The sequence below is a fragment of the Chrysemys picta genome, chromosome 2 (assembly GCF_011386835.1).
Source record: "Chrysemys picta bellii isolate R12L10 chromosome 2, ASM1138683v2, whole genome shotgun sequence".
NCBI lineage: Eukaryota > Metazoa > Chordata > Testudines > Emydidae > Chrysemys > Chrysemys picta.
In genome coordinates this window covers 272,476,567-272,500,090 of record NC_088792.1, presented here as the reverse complement: position 1 = coordinate 272,500,090, position 23,524 = coordinate 272,476,567, and the positions used below count along the sequence as shown (strand labels likewise).

General features: G+C 44.9%; 1 long non-coding RNA gene across 2 annotated transcripts in view; it reads left to right on the top strand.

Moving 5' to 3' along the window:
* Positions 1–23,524, top strand: part of LOC135981824 (uncharacterized) — a 110,242-nt gene that overhangs the window by 63,994 nt on the left and 22,724 nt on the right. For both annotated transcript variants that reach the window (XR_010599010.1, XR_010599009.1), the window contains exon 3: positions 23,169–23,221. This is a non-coding gene — a long non-coding RNA (uncharacterized LOC135981824). The remainder of the gene's footprint in view (positions 1–23,168; positions 23,222–23,524) is intronic.

Sequence of the window (23,524 nt, the reverse complement as noted above, 5' to 3'; positions counted from 1 at the left end):
TTATTCACGTAGCTGAAGTTGCGTAACAAGCTGCTCAAACATGTCGTCGTCATCACCATTCCTGCCTTTCATTCAGCACTTTCCATCGGTAGATCTCAGTGACTTGTGCATCCAGCTCTCCTGAGTGGCAGGCCAGTGCTCGAGCATTCATCAATATAGATCTACCTTAGTATTGAACAGGTTTATTGAGGTCATATTCCACGTTTTTCACTCTTTCCTTTATTTAACAGATGACAACGGATCCAGGAACTTTCTAAATGGCTTAGCTGAATTCAGAAAATACAGGACAGGGAGATATAAATTACTAAGAAGGGGTGATTCACCTAGCACAGGCAGGTGGTGTTTTTGTTTCTGCTTGACTTTGCTGTTTCTGCCTGGAGGAGGGAAGACAGATTTAAAACACACCTGAGCTCCGCTGGGAGAATTACTGACCAGCCCCCTGACCCCACTACCCCAGCAAACACTAGCTACACTCTGGATTATCCTGGTTCCACTTTGCACCACCCAAACATTATTACCTAGGAGCTCAACTATGTCAGAGTAACCCTGCAGTGAAACTATAGCCGCCACTGCCCTATGTATAAGGTCTGTCTGGAATGACTTGAAGGTCTTAGCGATGTGGCCCAGCGTATTGGGACTCAGGAGACTTGGGTACTATTTCTGGCTCTGGCACTGATTTGCTTTGTGACCTTGGGCAAGTCACTTCACTCTTCTGTTACTTCTCTCACACTATACCTGTCTTGCTTATTCAGATTGTAAGCTGTTTGGGCGGGGGCGGTCTCTTACTGTGTGTATCTACAGTGCCTAGCATGTTGGGGGTCTCTATACAGTACCGTAATAGACATAATAGTATGGCTATGTCAATAAAAGGGTCAGACAAATAGGTATCAACCACTGAATTCTGTCATATTCCACATCTGCACTAGCCCCCCCCCCCCAATATACTGACATTATAGAACATGACTTATTTTTAAGAGTGATTATTGAAGAATTGGTTACACAACTCTCATGACAACTGATGGGATTTGTGTGGCTAATTTCCTGAGAACTCCATGGAAAATACATGTGCCTTAGTAGCTAAAAGAGAGAGAAAATATTTGCATGCTTCGAAGGTGAATGTAATCAGCATCTTCCATCTGTGGTGTTTAAAGGATTTCAGTGTTTAGCACGTGGAGCAAAATAACTATTCAGCAACACTTCACAATAAGTGGCCAACCATTATTGGAACCCATGGGATTCACTGTGATAACATTAATCATGATGAATTGGTGTGGCATCTGTGTGGCTGTAATATATAACTCCACAAGAATTCCATTAGGATGCAGTTCAGCATTTTTTCAGAGCAGTTTATCTTTTTCTCTCTGGTAAGAGGGAACTTTTCTCAATCACCTACGTGCAGGGTATTCATAACAACATTATGCCTAGCAACTTGCTATGGCATATTAGTTGTGTTCTGCTTTTATTTCGGAGCAACTAATGGCCCTCCTCATGCAATGGCATTACTGAAAAAACTAACTCAATCTACTCCTAGCAGAAATTAAATTCCTGAAATAATTCTAGAAGAGCTATTCCCTCAGACAAAAGAAACCAGAAGGGAACTCACTCTGTTTTGATATGATGTTTTTCCATGCTTACCCTCTGCCGTAAGATAAATCATTGTGGAAAGTTTGAGGAAAATCCCTTCAGTGGTATTTGAGTTATGTGGAAAAGTGTTCGGGTTGTAAAAATATTATTGCCATGCTATGATAGCTCTGAACAACTGCACTTGTTCTGTTACAGCTCCCATATCCAACGAGAACCCTGAACCTTGCCCTCTGAACCTTTGTTGTCAGTCAGTCTGGGTAGAGAGGCCAAGAAGCAAATGGGCTTGGAGACTGAATTCTCCTCTCCCACCTACAGGTGGCCTCTTCACATCAGAACTGAGGCTTCCTAGTTGTACAATGTGGGCCAGGTCTGCTTTCACTGCAGTTGCCCATACTGCATAGTACATGTTGGATGGATAAAGACCCAAATTCACCTGTGTGTGGCGGGCCAGCACTTCTTCAATCCTACTTCAGCCCCATTTAGGGGGATTAAATGTTGCATAGGCTTTGTGCTAGTGAGTGTGTGTGGTACAGGTACCCCCGCCGTGCTAATACACAGAGGATAAGAGTTGTGTCAACTGCCAGCTTCAGAGTTGTGGCTCTTTAGTTTAAGCCAGGGGTCGGCAACCTTTCAGAAGTGGTGTGCTGAGTCTTCATTTATTTGCTCTAATTTAAGGTTTCGCGTGCCAGTAATACATTTTAACGTTTTTAGACGGTCTCTTTCTATAAGTCTATAATATATATAACTAAACTATTGTTGTATGTAAAGTAAATAAGGTTTTTAAAATGTTTAAGAAGCTTCATTTAAAATTAAATTAAAATGCAGAGCCCCCTGGACCGGTGGCCAGGACCTGGGCAATGTGAGTGCCACTGAAAATCAGCTCGCGTGCTGCTTTCGGCACGCATGCCATAGGTTGCCTACCCCTGGTTTAAGCTATAGCAGCTCATGCAGTTATCTTAGGAAGTTCCTTTTCAGTCCTCAGGGCATCAGCCAGGATGGTGGCCATCACACTGGCCCTCTGCTTACATAAGAATGTCACTCATGTAGAAAGCTTCAATTGCTACAGCTCTTAATTTAGCTTCTTTCACAAGCACTAAGTCAGTCGTGCCACAGCTGCCATCAGCATTACTGGATTTCCCTCAATATGAAAGAGCGGGGTCAGCAGGCAGGGTGTTCTCTAGGAGGACTCTGGAATTTATTCCCCATCTTGGAACTGTGTGGGGTTGGGCGCTACCACAGTATGCGTTGTTTACAATGTCCTTCCCCCATTTGTAGCAGTGAGGGGTTCTCCAACCAAAACAAAGCAGCAAAAAAACAAACAAACAAAACCCTTTTATATCTCTTTCCCTTGATGGAGAGGGGAATCAGAGTAAAAGAGAAGAACGACAAAGGTGGTCTGTCTCTTAGGTAGTCTTTTGAGGCTTGGCTTATCAGCTGGTTTAGTGTCTTTAATTAGGATGAGGGTCTGCCTCCAGCCCCTCCTCTTGGGTCACCCCACTTTATACTTGGTCCATGAAGTCTCAGGGGCAGTGGGGTCTGTGACTGTCTCCCTCTTGGCTGATCTGGCTCTGTGGTCAGCAGCCTCTGAGGTGCAGCGGTCTTCTTGTTCACTCCCCGCCCCTTTCCTGTAGCGGGCTTTCCCTTTTTAAGCTTCCCTCCTCCACGCAGCACAATCCTTACAGGTGCACCTGATTAGTGCTGGCTGAGCCCAGAAGAGCTCGTTAGCCTTCTCTCTACTAGAGTGAAGGTGTGCCCCTTCACATACCCCACCCCTCTAATTAGAAAGGCAGTCGTGGGGCGGATTGTCTCTGTCACCTATTTCCCATGAAAAGAAATAGACGTTAGCGTGGTTCTTTCCAGCCAGGTGTTGCACTCTGAACCTATAGGGCTGTAGCTCAAGGTACTATCACATTATATGAAGGTTTATGTCTTTCATGGGGTGAATCCAGTGTAGGGGAGCATGATCAAGGAGAAAAGGTTACCCAACAAGTATTACCTGAAGGAAGCCATAGTCCATTTGATCACTAGTGCCTTCTTTGTCAATAATTGAGTAGGCCTTTTCTCTAGGGAATAGCTTCCAATTCAGGTATAGCATTGGATGTTCTTCTCTTCTGAAGTCTTGTGAGACCACAGCTCCGAGTCCAATGTCTGAGGCATCTGTGTGCAGTACAAATTCACAGGAAATAAAATCGGGGCTGAAGAGTACTGGTGCCCAGCATAGTCACCCTTTCAGTTCACTAAAAGCTTCCTCACATTTCCTATCCCATCGGATCTTCTTCACATCCATCGGCCTATGATTATGGGGTAGATCAACTTTTTTGGCAAGCGCTACCATTATTACTGTGGTATGTGTCCCCACTGTCAGTTGTAAAAATTGGCTGGGGCACATTTTGACTTCACCATGCATACATTGCAGGTGGATTGTATTTTTAGGGGTGTTGACATCTCCTACTTTGGAGGCTTGAACCATCATCTGGCTGTAGCCAGAGTCCAAGAGTCTTTGAACCCTCTTTCCTTGGACCATCACTGATACTTTCAATTTAGGGGGAATCTTTTTCTGTGCGTGGGATTCTGCCATCCAACCCCTGGCATATTCACATTCCATAAGAGGGCACTCCCTCTTCATAGGTCCTGTCTGCCCACAGGATTAGCAAGTTATTGGGCTGGTGTTTCCAGGATCTTTCCAAGGTGGGGGTGAACTTGGCTGTGGAGCAGTGCCTGGACCCTGGTCTGTGAGTCCTATACCAGTTGTTTGAGGTGCCTGGCTGTCCCACTGGCAGTGTTATGTCTGTGCCTGACCCCCTTGGACTATCCCTGGTCTAAGGTGCGGTCTGACCATCTGGGAGGACTTCCTTGGGGGTCGGATCTTTCAGAGGGGTTGTTACTGGTTTGGGTTCGCCCTCCTGGGTTTCTCTTTGGTCTGTCCCCTGTGCCGCCAATGTCTTGGGGGATTCTGCCTCTAGTGATCCTTCTACAAAGTCCTCCATTAGCCACACCACATCTGATGCTGTGGTGCTGTTACACCCATTCCCTGCCTTTCATGGGTAATATCGTTATAAATTGTTCATTCACAATGGCCTTGGCCACTTGGCGCCCCGATAGTTCTTCTTCTTTTGTAGTGATAATCAGGATGGCCCATTTTCAACAGTTGACAAGAAGGTGTGAGTAACAGTAGGCTCGTTCACTTGCACGTCTACCAATGTGATATATGCCATCATGTGCCAGCAATGCCCCTGTGCCATATACATTGGCCAAACCGGACAGTCTCTACGCAAAAGAATAAATGGACACAAATCAGATGTCAAGAATTATAACATTCAAAAACCAGTCGGAGAACACTTCAACCTCCCTGGTCACTCAATTACAGACCTAAAAGTCACAATTCTCCAACCAAAAAAACTTCATAAACAGACTCCAACGAGAAACTGCAGAATTGGAATTAATTTGCAAACTGGACACCATTAAATTAGGCTTGAATAAAGACTGGGAGTGGATGGGTCATTACACAATAGTAAAAACTATTTCCCCATGCTAATTTTTTCCCCTACTGCTACTCACACCTTCTTGTCAACTGTTGAAAATGGGCCATCCTGATTATCACTACAAATTTTTTTTTCCTCTTGCTGATAATAGCCCACCTTAATTTATTAGTCTCATTATAGCTGGTATGGCAACCCCCATTTTTTCATGTTCTCTGTGTATATATATCATCCTACTGTATTTTCCACTGCATGCATCCGATGAAGTGGGTTTTAGCCCACGAAAGCTTATGCTCAAATAAATTTGTTAGTCTCTAAGGTGCCACAAGTACTTCTCAGATGGTATAGTGTCTTTAATTAGGACTAGGGTCTGACCTGTCTTGGGTCACCTCACTTTTATATCTGGTCTGTGCAGCCTCAGGAGTGGTGAGGTCTGCAACTGTCTCCCTCTTGGCTGATCTGTCTCTGTGGTAGCAGTCTCTGAGGTACAGCAGTCTTCTTCCTGTTCACCACCCCTTTCTGTGCAGCCTTTCCCTTTTTAAGCTTCCTCCCTTCAGGCTGAGCAAGCATTACAGGTGCGCCTGATTCCTGCTGGCTGAGCCCAGAAGAGCCTGTTAGCCTCCTCTCTACTAGAGTGAGGGTGTGCCCCTTCACAGGCCCTACCACCAATCTGAGTCATGTTGCAAGACATTGGTTTGAGAGGGATTTTGGAAAGGACTGAAGGAATGCTTCCCGCAATGAAGGAATAGAAAGGAGTCTCTGTAAGTGGCTGGCTAGCTGAGTTCCTGTTGAAATGATTAATGCACATGGTGTTTTATTGTATTCTTAATGATGTGTTAGCGTATCCAGACCCCTTGAATGGTGTTTTTAACATTATTTTAAATGAATAAATAAATAGAAGCTTAAGAGAACAAAGAGAAAATTCTATTTCTTATGTTTTTTCTATTTAAAAAAGAACTTCGCTCTGAAGGGGCCCCACGCCAACCCTGAAATGTCATTATGTAACTCTGAGAGCTCTTCTAATCAGTTGACCTCTGGATGGGTGGGCACAGCAAACTGGGAGCCAGAGTCCCCTGTACCTAAAGTTTCTCCAACTTCCTGTTCTAGGAATTAACCACAAGAGACTTAGAGAAACTCCTGTGGTTACTAACAGAAGAAACAAGTTCCCTCCAATCTCCCACTGCACCTTGTCACTTGTGGTTTGTGGGAATTACACGACTACTCTTATCCAAGATAGTCAGAAACCAGACCGCTTGCACACAGCAGTATTGTGAATTAAGCATCTAGACAACAGCGTGGATGCTGTAAGGCTGGCATGGTGGCTCGAGTTTGCGGGAAATTGCTCAAATATTTCCACAAAGAAAACCGTTATGTTATGAAAGCTACCTGAGCTAAATCACAGCCCCTCTGTGGGAATGAAACAAGGTTTTGCTACAGATTTTTTGGGTCTTCACCAACTTGTGAGACAGTTTGTGGTTCAAATGCTTTTGACAAAAGGTCTGCTTGCCTTCTTCCATATTACACCTTCAGCATGTAACTCATCCGTAAGGCCACTAGCCTCTGCTGTTTAAATCCCACCTCAACACCCTCCCTCTGCTGCAATGACTATAAGAAATACGCCAATTAGTGGCTGCTAGGTTGACAGACACATGAGGATAGTTAACACTTTATTTATAAACTTAATAAAAGGCAGTACTGCCAGCTACACTTACAATAATAAATGCATATATGGTTATAAAATTGTGTATATGTGATTCAATCCCTCTCTCCCTACCCTTCATAGCTCACCCATTCGCGTTGTAAGCTTATTAGGGCATGGATTGGGTCTTTGTATGTGTTTCTACAGTGCCCAGCACAATGGCACACTGATTTTGGCTGGGCCCTCTGGTTGCTATCACAATACAGGTCACAAATAGTAGGTGAACTCCTGGCCGCACTGAGTTTTGCCATTGACGTCAATGGCAATAGGATTTCACCATGTACTCCTCTGGACACTTTTCACCATCTTTTCTTTTTGGCCACTTAATCTGTGGATCTGACTTTTTCACTTAGCTGAGTTATTTGGCACCAGGCCAGAACTGTTTGTGCAGAACCACACACATCCTTCTCCCCTCCTTAAAAATGTGGAATCCATTTGGGTTATGCAGACCCTTGCTTTAAGTGCATCTTAGATTCTTTTTGCTCTATTTCCCTGAGACATTTTGTGCATTAGCTTCTCTATATAACGCCAAACCTCAGGCCTTGGAAACCACCCTTATCTTCAAGAGCTACCTGAAGACTCTGGGGCCATTTATGTCATCACATCTCTTCCATTGCATCTACAGTTCTTCCTTGCAACTTCTTAGCTGCTCTGTGGTGTGTCATCCTGAGGGATTGCACCATCCTTTAATTGATATTTTTTCCCTGGCTCTTCTTTGTTACTCTACAGTTACGCTGAACAGTTCCATCAAAGAAATAACCACAGTTGTTGCCTACTTAATAAATTACATAATGTAATGAGTTTCTGGGCAAGAGTGAGAAAGAAGCTTGAAGTTGATGTAACGGTCAGGCGAGCGGCTTGATATGGAGCGTCATTCGCTTTGTTTCCCGGATGAGGAGAGGCAGAACTGCCAGTTCCTTTTACACGCCACACAGGTTAATGGCTCCAGTGGCACTAAAGTGTTCACAGTTGGTTTTTGTTTGTCTTGTTCTCATTACAAATGCCATGTTGCTCATTTCTGTGAAGTCTGGGTTTCCAGATAACGATCCAGTTCCAGGGGCAGGCAAGGATTTTGCTTTTGGGAGGGGATTGATTAAATAAAATATAATAAAAAAATCATGTATGAAGGTACAACTTTCTGTGTTTCTTTGGGTCAGATTTTTAAAGGCATTTAGGTGTCGAAAGATACAGATTGAAAAGTCCATGGGGTGCACTATTTGTATCCTTAGCCACCTAAATGCCTTTAAAAACCTGTCCCTTTCTGTTAATGCCCAGTGATGCTCAGGACACATGCACGCTCCCATGAGTGGGTGGAAGAGTTGAGGTCTTACAGGGTATGTCCACACTGGATTCAAAGACCCACAGCACAGCCGCAGCTGGCCCAGGCCAGCTGACTTGGGCTTGTGGGACTTGGACTGCGGGGCTAAAAATCGCTGTGCAGATATTTGGGCTTGGACTGGAGCCCTCCCCACTCGCAGGGTTCCAGAGCATGGGCGCCAGCCCAAGCCCAAATGTCTGAACAGCAATTTTACAGTCCTGCAGCCCAGGTCCCAGAAGCCTGAGTCAGAAGACCTGGGCCAGCCATGGGTGTTTAATTGCTGTGTAGACGTACCCTTAGTCTACTAAGCACAAGGACTACTTCTGGCATCAGCCACTACAACAGGCATGGAGGAGACAAAGCCATAGTTTTTCCCTCCTCTGTACTGGCCAGCTGAGGATGTCAGCCATGAAGAGGAATGTACACTGAACCCCATTAAGCGGGGTGAAGTAGCAGGCATGTGCATGCCAGGGTGGTCTGTGACTTTCTGGGGTACCATGCCTCACACAGCTCCCAGTGGGGTGATGCAACTGTGCCCTGTCACCAGTGTGAGTCAGTGCCTTACAGGCACACTGTGTCCTCTACTGTTTTCATGTACTGAAGTGTGGTGAATTTGTGCTTTGTTCTTGGATTTGGCAGAAGTGGGTGAACTTGTGAAATCTTCAGTGACATGCCTGTTTTCTGCCCTCAGATTTGCCAGAGAAATGTAACTGGTTACTACTTAAACCAACCTTTGTGGGGGAGGGGGGTCCAAGTCCAGAATTCAGATATAGCTCTGAATTTTGAAAATGGCTCTTACCTTTATAATGGACTAAACCAAGGGGTCTAACTAAACACCCCTGGAGCTTGAGGGTACTGAAAACTCAGATCCAGAGCTGAATGTTGCAGCTTACACAATCTTTGGCTTTAATGTAACAAGCAACCAGGCTTCGAGGAAGTGTAGACTTTTGAATGGGAAATTTTAAATGACAGGCACATCCAAATTGGAGACATGTGAAGGGGGAACTGTTGTGATTATTGCCCTTCTGATAGTGTTTACTTCCCAAATGGGAAGAAGGGAATGTTTGTTTGGGAGTTCTCGCCATTTACTAGAACAGCAAGAACAAAAGTCTTTAGTCTTTTTATGGTGTTCAGCTGTAGTCGTAACTATCACCACAGCTTTTCTTCAGACAGGGCCCGATCCAAAGCCCATGGACATCAGTGGAAAGACACCCATTGACTTTGGTTAGACTTTCAGGCACTACAACAATGGGGGCCCTCCTAGATAGATATATGGATTTACTGTCTCTCTGCTGGTGCTGCTGCTGATACCTGATCTATTTTAGCACCACTGAGGGTGGTTAATGAACTATTTTTATGGTCATTATGTGGGCCCATAGTGCCAATTAGCACATTCTCATATGTGCGAGCACTTGGAGGGGCAGAGGAGGCTAGAAATGTTTTAGGCGAGGCATCTATGCGACTCCATAGAGTCATACATTGTTTTCACTATTCTACAGGCCAGATTCTCTGCTGCTGTCAATTGGCACATCTCCATTGACTTCAGTGCAGCCATGCCATTTGCCACCAGCGGAGCACTTGGCCCTACATGTTGGAAAATCCCAACATTCCAGGTTATGTGTAGCTTGCTAGAGTGATTTATTTTGTCTGCAATAGAGCTGTTCAAGTGATTTGGAGTGGCCGGTTCTGACTGCCAAGTGTGTTGGTTTTCAGGTGGATTTGGGAGTGCACCTCAAAGAACAAACATGGGGAGCCTCTCCAATCCCACAGCTATTTTTACCTCTCAGGGAGCTGGTGTAGGACAGTGCTGTAGCTCCAATGAATTCAGGTGGCTTTATGGTAGCCTGGGGTGGGTATTAACCCCAGTCCCAGAGAGCTGCAACTGTGTCCTTTGTGGCTCCCCCTAATCTGTGCCCAGTGGTTGAAGGAAGCAGTTAAGAAAAATTAACCCTTCTGAGAAGGGAATGTAACAAACAACTGTTCAACAGAAGCTAGAATAACAACAGATTTTGTGTCTCTCAGGTATTTATTATAACTCCTTCCAAAATGTATAGGTCCAAGAAGCTTTCATCACTAATCGATCTACAAAACGAAAAGCAAAAAATAACATTTTGCACCATTCTGAGACTAGACTCTGATCATCAGGTGTATTCCACATCTGCATTGCATTGCCCATCCAATCCAGAGTGAAGGAGGGCGCTTACTCTGCACCGAACAGCACCTAGCACGTTGACAGTGCTCAGTGAGTAATGAATAATAAGATATGCTGTGTGCAGAGGGCAATCTTAAAAAGCTGCATTTGTCAATTTAGCCATGTAAAAGTTTATTATATTTGCAGAAATCCCACGTTCTATGTACAGGGACTATCACAGATATCAACTAATGGTAAAAGACAAGCTTCTTAGAATGTCCACTCTGAAGTAATCCTTCTTTTACAAATATGAGAACAGAATCTGGGATGTTATGATTTCAAATTATGTCAGTTTATTTTTTTGGTTTTCATCATAATACAAATTACTTCATGATACATCACTGCCTTTCCCATGATACATCACTGCCTTTCCCTCTCAGAAGCCCAGTCAAAACATTGTGTGTGACTCTCCAGTAGAAGCCATCTCAGTTCTGCTCTTTTGCAGCATTTTATTGACATTTGTGACCCTTTGTTTAGCTTCTCTTTCTGCTGCCTCTGTACAAGTTACTGCTGAGGGCAGTGCCATTTGTTAGGGACAGCCAAAAGACATGGACACTACAGCCTTCTCTGCAGGAGTCTTCCATCCAGTGTCACTCACTGCAGCTGGTTAGGATTTCCTGGAGATGGTGTAAAAGGTAAACATGAGATCAATGGGCTTTAGTCCATGATTGATGGGATCATGTTTGTATAGATTTAAAGCCAGAAGGGACCATTATCATCATCTAGTGTGACCTCTTAGTTTTCAAACATCTATCACACATGGTGTTAAAAAGAACTTTCTGCACAGAGTGAAGAATTTGGGATTAGTGAATATAAGGGTTAATAATACCAGAGTCCCAGGCCTTGGCTACACTCAGGACTTCCCAGCGCTGCTGCAGCAGCGCTGTGAAGCGCGAGTGTAGTCGCGCCGCCAGCGCTGTGAGAGCTCTCTCGCAGCGCTGCAAGTACTCCACCTCTCCGAGGGGAGTAGCTTGCAGCGCTGTGAGCGAGCGTGCAGCACTGCAGGCTCTGATTACACTGGCGCTTTACAGCGCTGCACTCGCTGTACTCGGGGGGGGAGGGCGTTTTCACACCCCTGAGCGCAGCAAGTTGCAGCGCTGTACAGCGCCAGTGTAGCCAAGGCCTCAGTTTTCAGAGGTTGGCACCTTAACAGGACAGCCAAATCCCAAAGTGGAATCTAGATACATCAAATGGGAATTTAGTTGCCTGTGGTAAGGACTGATTTGAGTAGCTGGATGGGGTATTTGGACACTGGACTCTGTAGGATTTTCTTGGTACCGAATGCTGCAGAGAAGGATGTCTTTTCTATTATTAATCTGCATATCTCAGTCCCATATGAAATTTGGAAAAATTATCCTTTTGTGATTAATTTTTCCATGAGTGGTCTCTTCTCAAAAATGCATTGTTTTGGAAATTTGGAGGAAAATTCCTCCAGCCAGTGTAAATTAAGTGAAAAAGAGCATGTAATCTTCAATTAACACACACACACAGACACACACACACACATTAAATGCAAGCTTTTGTTTAGTTAACTGCTATCTAGGCAACTTGCTAATACTAATTAAATCCCCAGTCCTGCTGTCTATACTCAGCAAATTGGCCAAAGATAGGGGTCATGGAGCTTACACTAGTGTATTTCAGGTAGCAATTTTCCTCCTTTTTTACTTAATCAGAGTCTGGTTCTGTAACTCTTGTGCAAATGGAGCAGCACTTACTCAGGTAAATGGCATTACTCATGTGAGTAAGTGCTGCTTGATATATGTAAAAGTTTCAGGGATTTGTCTCTAGCTATCACTTTTTGCTGCAGGGTAGGGGCTTGATTCTCTACTGCTTTGCTTCTTGTTACTAATTTATGCCTGTGCAAATTGAGTGTGAAGTGCTACCAGATCACAGTTTTAGAGTTTTACATCCACTCTGCACTGGTGTAAATGACTACACCATTTGCAAGGCAGTGGAGAATCAGACCCTAAATGTCTACCTGATGATCACCATGTGGAGTGCAGCCAAACAGCTTCTTCCAGCATGGGGGAAGGAGAGGGTAAGAGCTTGAATGTCTCCTACTAAAGGAGACTTCTGAGATTCCCCAAGCCTTTGCCAGAGTAAGAAATAGAAACCAATGGGCTTGGTTTCTTGTGCTGTGGTTTACGTGGGCATTTTCCCTCAGGAGTCGAGACATGACATTTGACATATTGCTAGCAAATTACTAACTCATCTTTATGATTATAGTTCTTGGACTTGTGACTAAAGAAACTTGCTGGTGGAGAATTGAGTCTCAGTACTCTCTCGTAGAACTCAATGGCAACATTCCCATTGACTTCAATAGAGCCCGATCAGGCTTTTAAAGTGTTATATTGAGATTATGAGAGGAGAGAAAAGCATTTCAGTGACACAAACAATGTGTTTCTGTTCTGAGGAGCGGGCCAAATTTCCAATCACCAGGGAAACGCCACTGGAGACAATTGTAACCAAGCAGAATTTGACCAGAATTGCTTAGAAACAGCTGCTCACCCTCTCTAGTGTAAGTACTGCATAACCCTCAAGCTAATATGCCTAAATACTGCAACCACAGCTAATTCCTGTGGTTTGGTTTCAAAGGCCAAATGCTTTCTAGGCTCACCAGTGCTGGTAACCATTCATGCTTAGTCTTCTCCTGGATAGCTGGATAAGGCATCAATGAAAAAAAAACAGTTACTAACTAGTTTTATTTAAATAATGACTTACTAAAATACTCCTACATTACTAATTGTTAACAGTTGTTGATAATAAATAACACTAGTTCCTCTTGGATCTAGGTTGGATTGTAAGTGGCTCTCTTTCTTCACTTGGATCTTAATGACACAGCTCCTAAATTTTCAAATTCGATTTTAAGTCAGTAAAACCAAAAGCAACAGACTAAACCCAAGAAATCATTAGGGGGAGCTGTTGCCCCAAAAACCCACACCTCCTCTCCACTTCTATTCAGACTTGCCTTGGATTGCACTGCAGTCAAGAAATGTTAAATTGATTCGTGAGTTAGCACCTTTATGTACAGTGTTGTCAATCATGCCAACTCTTGGGGATGCTGTGTAAATAAATATCTTCATTTTCATTTGTTTGGCTTTCCCACGCACAGCTGAAGAAAGATGTCGTAGCTGAAGTAACACATAACAGTGATCGTTCGCTGCTAGTTAGAGCAGTCTTTTAATCACTCAACTTTTGTTAATAACTTGTATTAAAAAGCGGTGCAGATTTTGACATTTTCTTCTGTCATGTCATTGTTATTTCTGGTTTTACATACAAGTCTTTTTTTTACATGAAGGCCCTGATTCTGTTTTCATTTACACCATTGTAAATCTGCAGTAATTCAAATAAAGTCAGTGGAGTTACACTCGTTGCAGACTGATACAAATTAGAATCAGGCTCTTTCTGTAGATAAAAAGTGCAAAGACCTGGGACTAAATCCCTAGCATCTGCAATTCCCAGTGACATTACTATTCAGGAGTTAACCTTTGATTTTTAACTCTTAGCCATTGACATCCCTCCTTTCCTACAGAGAAATGTCAGACATTTAAGACTATGACACAAGGCGCAAGGTTCTCCTAGTAATTGTGCATAGGAATGTTGTTAATCTATTATTTTGCAAGTAGAAATGTGTACAGATTAGATGCCATTGACTAACTGCATGGTTACTCAAGACTGATAATATCAAATGGTGCATTTTATATTCAAATGGGTTGTATGTTGCATTGCACATTAGTGCCAGATTGGGGTGGCTGAGAGGTGAATCAAGTATGCCATATCCAAGAGCAGACTTTGGCCATAGGAAGTTATCATTTTGGTTTATTTTAATTCATATGTGCTTGATTAGAAAAATCATTCATCTTACAGGGTTTTTTGGACGGATAAAAGCAATTGTGTAATTGGATCCCCTCACATATCAAACCAAGTCCATCCCTAGTGTAAATCCATTGAAATCAGTAGAGACAATAGGGATGAACTTGATCCATTGACTTTTAATGTCCTAAAATTGGAGAAAGAAAATCTGCCTGATGGCAGTTGACTGACTTGGAGCAGAGGGACTAGCAATATTAACAGTAGAAAGCCAAGAACCAATAATTTTAACTGATTTTTTAAAAAATGAACATCATGTTTTTTCTCCCCCATAAGAGCTATGCTCTGTACAATGGTCACCCTTAAAAATATGCCAGTTTCACTTTAAACAGATAAGGTTATCTCAGTATTTGCAGTATTTCTCCTACTTCCTTGTACTTAGCATAAAGCGTACCTCGTATCTGCAGTATTGTAAGGTAATGTTATTTAGTTATTTGAGGCAATTTGGCCGCTTTTTAAGTGTGACCAGTCTACATGTAAATTCAGTGCATAATCTCAGGGCTGTCCTTTTACTCATTTAAATGGACTGAATATAAACAGTGTATTTTTGTAGACTATCTGTGTTCTCCTGGGATAACTTTGTAAATGAACTGTTACATTCCCACATTTCAGCTTGGTTAAGAGCCTCATTTAGTACCAATAAAGAACAGTCATTTGCTAATAAGCATATTGACTGCCAGAATTACTATTCTGAAAATTGGAGAACAATCTCTATGTGCAAGAAAGACGTTCTCCACTCATAACAGGATGCTGTTCTATAAGGGCTCAGGCCTGAACAGTGCTGACGTACTTGGCACACTTCATTTCAGTGGGCTATACACAGGTTCAAAGTTAATATACAGTGCCTAGCACAAAGGGGTCCATGACTAGAGCTCCCAGGCACTAAGGTAATACAAAGAATAAATAAGAAGAAGCACAGTGGAATTTGACTCTTGAACATACATAATTGCAGTAGTTTGTCTAGCAAAGTGTATGGGAATATATTCCACAGCAGGATTGTGCCCTAGGTATTACCTTATAGACATACAGTTAGCCAGCTTTGCACTACAAAGCTAAGTCCTAGTACTTTAAACCTCCTTTGTATTCACTGTAAGATAGTATTCTGCAGTCTGACACTGGATTTGAGGATAGAGTGTGAATATGAAACGTGGCCCCTTTGGTATATAACTTAAATGCCAATCATCAGTATTTGCAGAGCAAGTGCTTTTGCTTGGAAAATCTTACTGAAAGACTTTGGGTCTAATTGTTACTCTTACTTACAATGGTGTAAACCAGGAGTAATTCCACTGCAGTTAGCGGATCTGCATCAGTGTAAAAAAAAGATGAGAATCAGGCCTCTATGTTTAATTGGTACCACGCCACGTATTCCATCGACTCACAAACATTAGAGATGGAAGAGTTATTACTGTCCATAATCTAATCCATCTCACTGGCAGTGCTGGATTGTTCCTTACACTGCACTCGTTAGCATTTTATTCAGTATGGTTTTAATTGTACATGATTTGTAAACCCTAAAGAGCTTCACGCCTTAAGTAACAGAAAAAGATGTGCACAGATCCCCTCTCGCCCCTCCACACATTGTGAAATTAACAAGACATTGTACTTAGCCTTCCCATTCAAGCACATTACTCTTCATTTTTTTCCCTTTCTGCCTGATGCAAGTTTGTATACTGGCTAGAAGTGGATGGAAAGCAAAACTTCTGTTTTGTGAAAAATTGTACAGTTCTGAAATTTGTTTTCGTGCCACGACAGACGTAAAATAAGCCCTTTCAAATAGTTTTGTGAAAAAGCATGCAGGGAGAACCCTCCTCTGGACTAGCCATCAGTCCAGTGGTTAAGGCATTCACCTGTGCTTTAGGAGAGCTATGTGCAAGGCCCTTGTTCTGCCGGATTCTGAGCAGCCATTTGAATCTGGTTCCCGCACATCAGTGCCCTAACCCCTGGGCTATTGGCTATTCTGGGGTCTCTCTCTCTCTTACAGAATCTCCCTTGCAGATATGAGAAAATGTTGTCAAACCCAAAATGTTTCCACCAAAAGTTTTGATTTTGATGAATCAGCTTTTTCTGATGGAAAAAAAAGGCATTTTATTAAAAAAAAACCCTGTCCGACGTTCTCCTACTGACTATATGTAATGTTTTCAGTGCAGGGAGCACAGCTTCATTGTGCCTGCAAAGTGCCTAGAATGCTAGTAGTGCCATACAAATAAACTCAAAACACCGAATAAATAATCGGGGGAGGGGCAACATAAGAGGTGTGTCTTCCATCATTTCTCTTGGGACATTGTTCTACAGTCAAGGACTCCTCACTTTCAGGAAGTTATTCCTGATATTCAGATCAAACTCTTCCATTCTTAAATTAAACCCCTTTCTCTTAGTTATTCACTTGTGTACCGTGCTGGATAATTCCTTTCCCTCCTTGGTGTTTACCCTTCAAAGAGTTGCATATAGTGATCATTCACTTCACTAGGGGCCTGCCCCTGCTCGTACTAACACAGGCGCTGATTCTCCTGACATTCCATTGAGCTCATTTTCACCCACCCCCATCTTCTGATTCAATTTGTGTCAAATCTGCAGCATTGTTATTGGCCGTTTCGGTAAGTGGCTGGTTCCGCCAGCAGCCAGCCAGTTGTTGACAGTAAGATGCCTAAATACTTTGTGAAGCCCACCCTAGGTCTCTTTTCGGAGGGCGGGGGACAAGGGGAAAGAAACCCCTTTCATGGTTGCGTTAGGGAGATGGTGTGTGGTTGCCCTGGTGCAAGTCCAGAGTAGCTCCAATGAAGTGCTTGGCTGGCTGGTTCTTGCTCACATGCTCAGGGTCTAACTGATCACAGTTTGTGGGGTCAGGAAGGAATTTTTCCCTAGGTCAGATTGGCAGTGACCTTGGGCTTTTTTGCCTTCCTCTGCAGCATGGGGTGTAGGTTTCTTGCCAGGATAATCTGGCCTCAATTATTTCCCTGCCATTGCAGGGAGCTCAGGCACGGGTGCACCTCAGTCCCTCCTACTCTCTGCCTGTGGTACATAATAGTCCAGTCTCCTGTGGGCTGTCATACTTTGGTCTCATTTTGGTTGCTGGGTTTATTGTGCTGGTGCTGGGTGGTGTTAGTGGTCTGTGATGTACAGGAGGTCAGACTAGGGCAAACTTTTTGGCCTGAGGGCCGCATCGGGTTTTGGAAATTGTATGGAGGGCCGGTTAGGGGAGGCATGGCCCGGCCCCTGCCCCCTATCTGACCCCCCCTGCTTCTCGCCCCCTGATGGCCCCCTGGGACTCCTGCCCCATCCATCCCCCTGCCCCATCTCCTGACCACCCCCGGAACCTCCCACCCATGACTGCCCCCCGCTGCCCCATCCAACCCCTCCTCTCATTCCTGACTGCCCCTCCGGGACCCCTGCCCCATCCAACCACCCCTTCTTCCTGACCGCCCCCAGACCCCCCCGCCCCTGACTGCCCCCTGACACCCCATCCAACCCCCCCTCTCCTTCCTGACTGCTCCCGTGGGACCTCTGCCCCCATTTAACACCCCTGTTCCCTGCCCTCTGACCGCCCCGTCCCCTGACCACCCCCCCGAACTTCCCTGTCCCCTTACCGCACTGCCTGGAGCACTGGTGGCTGGCGACGCGACAGCTGCGCCGCCCAGAGCACCAGGACAGGCACCTGCACCACCCGGCTGGAGCCAGCCACACCACCGTGCAGCACAGAGCACCGGGTCAGGCCTGGCTCTGCAGCTGTGCTGCACCAGGAGCTCAGAGCCCTGCTGCCCAGAGCATTGCGCCGGCAGTGCAGTGAGCTGAGGCTGCGGGGGAGGGGGAACAGTGGGTGAGGGGCTGGGGGCTAGCCTCCCAGGCCAGAAGCTCAGGGGCCGGGCAGGAGGGTCCTGTGGGCCGTAGTTTGCCCACCTCTGGACTAGATGATCTGATGATCCCATCTGGCTTTAAACTCTATGATTCAGATGAGTTACACCAATGTAAACCTGGGGTAAGCAAGAACAGACTCAAGCCATTTTACTACTGTTAAAAACTGTGGGGAGAATTCAGGATGGCTTTTAGAGCATACCCGGAACTGCTGAGACCTGTGCTGCCCAAGCACTCCTGGAGGCAAGGTGCCTGTGTCTAGATTAAAGCAGCCATTGATGCACCACCCCAACACAGGCATGGCTGAATGCCACAGTCCTGCCCTTCCTATGTATCACAAGACAAGCACAGTTTCAACCTATGCGCAGATACTCGGTCACAGAGAACCACACAAGCATTTCTAGGAGCAAAGGCCTGAATGCACAAAAAGAGTTAGGTGCTGGAGTTTCAGTATTGGGACCACAGCGATACACAAAACTCCGGCTGAACCTTGTGGTGCCTAAATCCCTTGGCACCTCTGTTTTTACAGTAAAAGTTCCCTAGGCACCTATGTGTCTGCCTCTGGGCAGTGCACTGCTGCCTCCCTCTAGACCAGTGGTTCTCAACCCATTTACCATTGTGGGCTGGATATGGAGATCTCTATTTGTTAAGTAGCCGTATCCAGTACCTGTATGGCCCTGAGGATGTCATATGGGCCGCAGCTATGTGTCAACTGGGTTGCAAGCGGTCTGCGGGCCCTGGGTGGAGAACCACTGCTCTAGACACCCGGCCACCCATCTCCCACCTAGGCCCCAGAGAAAGTCACAAACCAGGGGAAGGTAGGTGTTCCTCCACCGAAGTTGCATGTGGGGCCAACTCCAGTAGGCGTGTTCAGAGGGCGCCTATTGGATCAGACCCCTCAGGTGAGTTCCCACAAAACAGCTGGGGATGGCAGCAGATCTCTTGTAACTTTTAGCCCAGTGTTTAGGGTACTCACCTGGGATGTGGGAGACTCCCAGTTCTAGTCTCCTCGCAACCTAAAAGGGAGTTGGGAGGTACCACTTCTCAGGTGCTCTAACCACTGGTCTATTGTCCTCACTCACTTTCAGAGTCATTTGAGAGAGAGAGAGAGAAAACAGAAGCATGAGAATGACTCTCTAGCACACTCTCCCAGGATGTGAGAAGCCCAGGAGCCAGTCCCCCTGCTCCAATGATGCCTTAATTCTTTTTCCAGAGTGCACCCATCTCAGGAGAGCCTGAGGAGCCCCACATCAGAATATACCAGAGCACAATGGTTAGAACACACACCCGTTGAGGTGGTAGATTCTTGTTCAAATCCCTTATCCTGCTAAGGTGGAGGGGAGACTTTAACTGGGGTCTCTCACATCCCACGTGAGCACCCTAACCACTGGGCTAAAACTTACAAGGAAGCTATTGCTCCTCTCCCTCCCCGTTAGCCTTCTTGCTAACAGCATAGGTGCCTAATACTAAAAGAGAGTATGAGAGCAGCTGAGAATCCCACGATGAGAGAGGCCTGGATTTAGGCACCTATCTTTAGCACACACCCATCTGGTCAGCATCTCCCATTGGCAACTCCCTGCCTAGCATGCTGGCTTTTGTGACTCGCACTCTAAGGTGCCTCTTTCTCTCCCCCATTCATTGTATAGGAGTTTAGGTGCCAAATTCAGGCTGTGTGAATCTCAGCGATTTTCTAGGCACCTAAAAGTTAGGCGTGACAATGCTGAGGGATCACAACACCAAACTCCCTTTGTGCATTCAGGCCAAAATCCATAAAAGACTTCCAACTACCTTAGCTCTCTCAGTAGCTCCTGACCATGAGGGAAGGGTTTCAGATCTTGAAACGAACAACAGGCCATGTGGGGGTGGGGATGTTGGAAACGCTAAACACTGAAAATAAGAAGTGGTTTCATTCAGCCCGGCAGTTTCTGCTTTTTATTCAGAATGTGAAACTTGTGACAGGATCCAGTGAGGTGAGGAAGGGAAGTAACCTTACAGTCAGTGGGACAGTGAAGTCATTGAAAAAAAAAAATAAAAAAACCACCGGGAGCTACACTTTTGTCCAGTGAAAGATAATCTATCAGGTACCAAACACACTCTCATTTTTCTCAATGAAAACTAGGACCCTAGAAGTGCAAGGCAAACAATTCCTACTTCCTCTCTGCCAGCAAGAATGACAAGGCTGTTTGCCAGCTCTGGGGCCTAATTAGAAACTGCTATCTGTGGGGTTCCAGCTTCCTAGATATCATTCATGTCTGTGAGTTATATGGCTTAATCCTGCTGTTCAACATTCCACAAATTCCCGGTGCCTGCTGAGAGTCCCAGCTCATTCAAAAGAAGCCAGAGCTAGTGGAGCAAAGTCTGCAACACCCCTCCTCCCCCCTCTCTGCAGCAATAGCTAATCAGGGTTAACTCTGCTCTTGCTGACATGCTCTGTGCTGCTTCTGCCCAGGGCTGCTCTGATGATGAGTTGGAGCAAATGTGGAAAGCAGTGATGTAGGAAGTATATTGATAACTTGTTGCATCATCTGGCCATCGATTCAAAGAACATTACAAACCTTAATACGTTCAGTCACACAACACTCCTGCGAACTGCTATCATGCCCATTTTACAGATAGTGCAATCAAAGCACAGAGAGGTTTTAGGCCCGTATGTTCCAAAGTGATCTCTAATTTTAGTGCTTTGGTGCTCAGTTGTCGGTTATAGAGCACGGCAGTGGTGGAGCTGGGAATAGTAGTTAGATCTTTCAACTCACAATGCTATTAACCACCAATCTACAGTACCTCCCATCCACCATACCTGCATACATAAATCCAGAACGAAGGCATTGCTCATATTGCTTGACTGTCTGGTGCGCTCCCGGTAACATTCTCATCATCAAGTATCCTCATATTACTGCTGAGAAAGGGTTCCTTTTTTTTTAAACGGTCCCTGTCTTTTATGTTGGCAGGTTTGGCTCAAAATTTATTTGGCGCTGATTGGGAAATGCATGACAATATTTGCCAGCGTTGCTTCCCCATTATCTTAGTGCAATATGGGATCATGCATGGTAGCATTAGTCAGAAGTTCTTGCTCCCATAGACCCAGCACTTTTAATTACATTGGTGTGTTTGAGAACACATTTTAATTTTGTGTATTGCTGGTGTGCAGGGAGATGTGCGCATCACCCTCACTCCCTTGAACTCACTAGCATTCACAGCAGAAATAGAATATACCCAGAGACTTTCTAGCCTCCACCCCCATTATGACCATCATAATGGAAATTCCCCTTAGGGTACGGACCCAGAACCAGTTGCCAGCTATGGAAGCCCTGTCAGCACAGCTCTTCTGGAGTCACACAGCTGAATATGGAGGTAGGGAAATGCAAGGGACCTGGAACAGGATGCACAAAAGGTGTTGGGTGTTCTGAGGCTCAGGCACCTAGAAAAATCACTGTGATTCACAAAGTCAAAGTTAGGCACCCAGGATCCTATACAGTGAATGGGGAAAGATAGGTGCCTTTGACTGTGATTCACAAATCCCAGCATGCCAGGCAAGGAGCCGCCTAAGCTAGCCAATGGAAGATGTCAATGACAAAGGTGTGTGCTAAACCACAACCCTGGGGTTGGCAATTTCCTGTGAAAAACTTGTTCAGCACAGGTTGCTAGTAAAAATTGGCTTGAACCTGGTTTAGCCCAAGAAACTGGGGGGGGGGGGGGGGAATTGCTTCAAGCATAGAATAAATCTTCAAACTTTGGATACCACCATTCAAAACTGAGGAATAGGCTCGGTCTATCCAGTATGTCAAAGTGCATCTTCTGCTACAGAATGCTGCATGGCCAAAAGGACCACGGAAGGTAGTCAGTGATGCTGCATGCTTCAAGCCTACAACTCTGCATTACTGTCGTTTTCATATCATTGAATGGCTTTGACTTTGGCCTGTATAATACTGAAAACTGAAATATGAGTCATGACATGTACAACTTCCTTGAGAAAATATCGAACCAAAATGTATACAGACATTCCGCTGTTCAATGTTATAATTACATGTTAGTATTACGCCCACTGCAGTTCTACTTTTTTATTTGTACAACCCTAAATTAATCCACTGCCTTATGTAACCACAATTTGAACATGTAGCTACAATTACGTGTAACGTGGTGTGCATTAATGAAAGAGTTTTTAAAATAGAAAAAGGCCTTAAACTGGGACTAACTAGTTTTTCCCAGGGTGGTAAAAACCATGATTTCACCTGGTAAAAACTACCTCCGGTAAATACCATGTCATCCCTGCACACCCCCTCAAGGAGATAGACCCCTAAGTGCGGGGTTTAGGGAGATGTGTGTGTCTGCTAGTGAGTCTTGGCTGTGAACTCTCTCCAGGAGTTAGGCGCCTATGCTGTTTTAGCAAGAAGTTGAGGACGGAGAGCTCTCTTATAACATTTAGACAAGTGATTAGAGTACTCGCTTAGTGCATGGGACACTCCTGGTTCAAGTAAAGAGTCATTGGAGCAGGGAGACTGGCTCCTGGGTCTCCCAGATCATGGGTGAATACATCAGAATATCCCATAGCCCGACAGTTAGAACACTCATGTAAGAGATGGCAGATCCCTATTCAAATCCTTTCTCCCACTCAAGAGGAAGGGAGACTTGAACTGGAGGTCTCCCACATTCCAGATGAGTACCCTAACCACTGGGCTAAAAGTTACGAGGCATGTCCTCTTCATCCCCTCTCTCCGGCTGTATTATGTGAACCTGCTTAAAAGGCCCAATCTAGTAGGTGTGCTCAGAAGATGCCTACTGGATTGGGCCAAACGCCTCTATTTCCCTGGCTGGTAAATCTCTCTGGGGCTTAGGTGGGAGATAGGTGGCCGAGTAACTTGAGGGAGGCAGCAATGCGCATGCTCAGAGGCAGAAACAAAACTGGGCGCCTAAAACAAGGACGTACGGGCCTAACTACATCCAGGCCCTAAAGCCTCCACACAGATGGTGCTGAAGAGGATCAAGTAATCAAGCCACTGGAGTGGGCCTCAGGAGAGCTGGGCTGAATTCTTTGCCACAAACTTTCGGAGTGACCTTGGACAAGTCATTTAATCTCTGTGCCTCATTTTCCCATGTGTAAAACAGGGCTAATAATACTCTCCTTATCTGTCTTTTAAGCTCTTCAAGGCAAAGATTGTTTCTTATTTTGTGTTTGTACAGTGCCCAGGACAATGGAACTCTGATGATCTTGCTTGGAGCCTCTAGCTGCTACGGTAATACAAATAATAAATAAGTTAATGGGAGCTGTTATAAAGACCTTGATCGATAGTCCAGTCCTGCATACCCTTATTCAGGTCCCAGTGGCTTCAATAAGACAACTTGCATTCACAAGGATTACTCACCTGAACAAGTGTTTGCAGGATTGGACCTGAACATTTGCCACATAAGAATGATTGGTGGTTTTTTTTCCCCCTCACAGTGTCATGGTTTCTAAGAATTTCAGTGACAAGTAGGAATTTGGAAGCTACTGTAGGCTGATAACAGTGGCCGTTATGATTTGTCAAGTATGAAAGACA